At 38.3% G+C, this 4,261-nt stretch overlaps 1 non-coding gene across 1 annotated transcript; it reads left to right on the top strand.

The window, feature by feature from the left end:
* The first annotated feature begins 2,996 nt into the window (after positions 1-2,996).
* On the top strand, positions 2,997-3,103 carry LOC116121790. Its single transcript, XR_004126776.1, has one exon. It is a non-coding gene; the product is annotated as a small nucleolar RNA R71 (small nucleolar RNA).
* Positions 3,104-4,261: the final 1,158 nt, after the last annotated feature.

The raw sequence follows: 4,261 nt of genomic DNA, 5'->3' as shown, positions 1-4,261 counted from the left end.
AGTCAATTCCACAATAATTGATTGGCTCTAGGGCACCTACTCCAACACAAAAATATCCGCGTAGGGCAAAGGATACTATCTAATCAATTGTTAACTCTCTTTCATGGATCACTAAGAACTTTCCGGAATAAGTCTTCCCTTCTCTCAAACTTTACTCTAAGCTCAAGGGGGTTCTGTTCCCTCTGATTTTAGCCCATGGACTAATTATCTTTTGTCAACTCCGGAGTACTCACTATTCCAGGTACAAACCTTACAAGGGAGTTAACTCTCACTACCTAGTCTTCACAGTACTCAATCCTTACTAAAACTGATAAACTCTTGTACCGTCTTATGAATATTGCCAACTGTTCTCAATTTCAACCATCTTCTAAACTCTTCTCTCGGTCTATTAAACACTCAACGGCTAAACCATTCTTTTACTATGAAAGGGTCCACTATACTTTTAAACTCTAACGGCTGATAATAACCTGGGAACCCATGAATCAACTTAATCCGATTCTATACCATCTAAGGTTTACAAGACAATCACACTAAACAACTCAAATAACACTTTAAGTAAGGAAAGACTTAACTGAAAACGGTCGGCTACGGAACGTCATGGCGGCGAGAGTAGCACACTATCAGATCCCAAAATCTTTGCTCGAATACCAAAAATGTAACACCTGCTCTCTACTACTAGTCTTATAATACATACTATGTAAATTATAACTATACATAGCGTATGAAAGATAGTGGGCTCAAATTTTTCTTTACTCATAAAATATAATTCTTTACAAATACAAAATACCATGTATTAAAAACTTTCTAATTGATACAAAATATCATAGCCGGTGGACAGCGGTGCCTATACTCTCCGCTCCTCGACGTCTATCCAACCGCTGCTCTTATTTCTTGCAAAACAGAGAAGAACAATAAGGTGAGCACAACAATGCTCAGTAAGTAAATCCTCTATTACCTGTCCCCGCAACTCACTCTTTGGTTCTTTCCTTACTCTACCGTTCTTCTATTTCTAATTCTCACTGTTTTTCTCTTTCTTTCTAATACTTTTATTCTCCTGTAACTCTGTTCTGCTCTTTTTTATTCTTTCGTTCTCTCTGTTCTTATTCTCTGTTCTTTTTCTCTTATTCTTACTCACCATAAAGGAAAATTATGGTTCTCTTTCTTATTTTTGTCATACTCTTACTAACCATGGAAGAAATCATGGTGCATGCATGTATGAGATGTACATGCAATTAATGCAAAAGAACTGCATGTTTCTTTCTTCTGCTCTCTATTCTTACTAACTCAAACTCTCTCATGCTTCCTCATACTCTCTCTTTCTATTTCATTCTTTCTCAAGCTTTCTCATTCTTTAATTCTCTCTATTATCTCTTTCTCATTTCTCATAATTCTTTTCTACTAACTTTCCTTCTTGCACATCAATGAGAGCTCTTCCGGTTGCCAGAAATGGTCTCCCAAAAATGAAAGACATTTCCTTATCCTCCTCCATGTCCAATACAACAAAGTCCACCGGAAAGATAACCTTGTCCACCTTCACAAACACATCTTCAACTATACCCCTCGGATGTTTTATAGATCTATCTACAAGCTGTAATGACATGGTCGTTGGCTTTACTTCACCAATTCCCAATCTCCTGAAAATAGAAAAAGGCATTAGATTGATGCTCGCACCTAAATCACACAAAACTCTATCAAAAGTAATGCCTCCTATAATACAAGGAATAGTAAAACTTCCTCGATCTTTGAGTTTTGGGGGTAGCTTCTTCAGGAGAATGGCGCTGCACTCCTCCGTGAGCAGCACTATTTCCTTATCTTTTAACTTCCTTTTGTTTGATAAAATCACCTTGAGAAATCTTGCCTAGCTCGGCATCTGTTGCAATGCATCAGCAAAAGGAATGTTAATATGCAGTTTTTTAAATATTTCAACGAATTTGGAAAACTGCTTATCTTGATTCTTTTTCTTGAGTCTCTGAGGAAAAGGCACGGGAGGGGTGTGATGTGCCAACTCCGATGGTATCTCGAGAAATGGCAATTTCTCTTTCTTTTGTCTTTGCCTCTCTTCCCGCTTTTGTTCATCTTCCCTAAAACTGGTTGGTTTCTCTTCAGCAACGATCTCTTCATCAACTTCCTCATCAGAATCTTCCTTTTCCTTTGATGGACTTTCTTCTTTCCCTAATTGTTCCACTTTTTCCAAGACTATCCCACTCCTCAGAGTTATTGCGTTTGCTTGCTCACGTGGGTTAGTCACTGTGTTGCTTGGTAGGGACCCCTGTGGTCTCTCATTTAGCTTTTTAGCCCATTGACCCACTTGTACCTCCAAGCTCCGAATGTACACTCCTTGATTTTTGAAATTTATCCTCGTCTCATTCATGAAGCCTATGGTCTCTTGCATAAACTTTCCAAACATATCCTCCAGTTTTGTCACTCTTTGCTCTCGTGATTGATTGTTCACCCCTGCTTGGTTGTTTGGCATTGCTCTTTGGTTCCAATGATTATTCTACTGATTCTGTTGATTCTGATTGCCCCAAGATAGGTTCGGATGATTCCTCCAACCAAGATTATATGTGTTGGAGTCCGGATGACTCGGTTGCCTTTGATTTCCTGCCAAGTAGTTAACCTACTCCAATGATGAAGATGCTGAAGGAAACGTGTTCCCCACTTGACATTCACTGCTCATGTGACTACCTGCACAAAAATCACAAGTCAGCTGAGGCACTTGAATAGAGTTTGCTTGCATACTTCCCAACTACTTCTGAAGTGACATGAGTTGGGCTGAAATGGCTATTTATGCATCAACTTCATGAAGACCCATAGATTTCTTCAGCTGCACCATCTCATTAGGTCTTTGATAGTTGTTACTTGCTAGAACTTCAAGCAACTCATGAGCTTCTTTCGGTGTCTTATTTTGCAGTGCTCCTCCTGATGCTGCATCCACCATAGTTTGCACATTAACCATCAATCCGTTATAAAACGTTTGGATTTGCATCCAAACTGGCAACCCATGGTGTGGACACCTCCTCAGTAATTCCTTGTATCTTTCCCAAGCCTCATATAATGATTCGGACTCTTCCTGTAGAAATGATGTGATATCATTTCTCAGTTTTGCCGATTTTGCTGGTAAGAAAGAATTTGGTCAAGAACTTCTGTGCTAAATCATTCCATGTTGTGATCGTTCTTAATGGTAGTGCCATTAACCATCCTTTTGCCTTATGCCTTAATGAAAACGGGAACAGTCTCAATCTAATGGCGTCATTTGAAACTCTGTTTGACTTGAAGGTGTCGCAAATCTCTAAAAAATTTGCAAAGTGCAGATTTGGATCTTCCTTCAAATCTCCTTTAAACTGTACCAACTGCTGGATCATCTGGATGATTGCCGGCTTTATCTGAAAGTTGTTGGCTTGTACCGCTGGTCTAGTTATGCTCGACCCACTGCCTTCAACTGTGGGAACTAAGAATTCCCTTAATGATCTATTTTCTGCCATCTCAACAACTATGGCTTCTGGTTCAACAATAGCCTCTCGTTCTCTTCTCTCTCTGTTAAGTCTTCTAGTGGTTCTTTCAATTTCTGGATCAACAGGAACCACTGGCTGACGTCTTGCTCTTCGCATAAACTACACAGAAAGAGATAAAAAGTGAGATCAGAAGCCAACTGAAAAGAACAACAACAATTAAACAAACAACAATTAAAACAAAAATAAAACTCCAATCTAGCTAACACAAGAAAAACTCAATGTTAACACAAAAAATCAATCCCCCGCAACGACGCCAAAAACTTGATGCGTTGTTACTACAACATGCAATGATAGCAAGTGCACTAGTCACAAAAAGTAATAAAGTGATGAGTGAGTATCGTTCCCACGAGGATTCATTGTTAAGCACTAATTTTCCTAAGTGTTTTTCAAGTTGGAGAAACCGAAATTGTTTGGATTTATGGGAGATTAAAATTAAACTAAAAACAAAATTTACTAAGTATTAAAAACTAATTAATGAAAGCAAGATTTAAAGCAAGAATAATATCAATTTAAACAAATAGTTAGGGTTTTGACTTCATTCGGACTCTATGGATTAATTCTATGGATTATGCTACTTCTACACTCGCATGCACGGATTGTAAATCGAATTCTCTAAGTTGTCAAACACACCTTCTCAGGCTATGAATTCCTACTTTTCCCCATTAAACTTCCGCACCCAACAAATTGAAGATTAATAGATCCAAGTTCATTAAGCTAATGGAATCCTAGATTGATTTCATTGATTCTCA

The sequence above is a fragment of the Pistacia vera genome, unplaced genomic scaffold (genome assembly GCF_008641045.1).
Source record: "Pistacia vera cultivar Batoury unplaced genomic scaffold, PisVer_v2 Contig1282, whole genome shotgun sequence".
Taxonomy (NCBI): Eukaryota; Viridiplantae; Streptophyta; class Magnoliopsida; order Sapindales; family Anacardiaceae; genus Pistacia; species Pistacia vera.
Note: the sequence above shows the minus strand (reverse complement) of the source record. Positions and strands in the feature narration are given on the sequence as shown.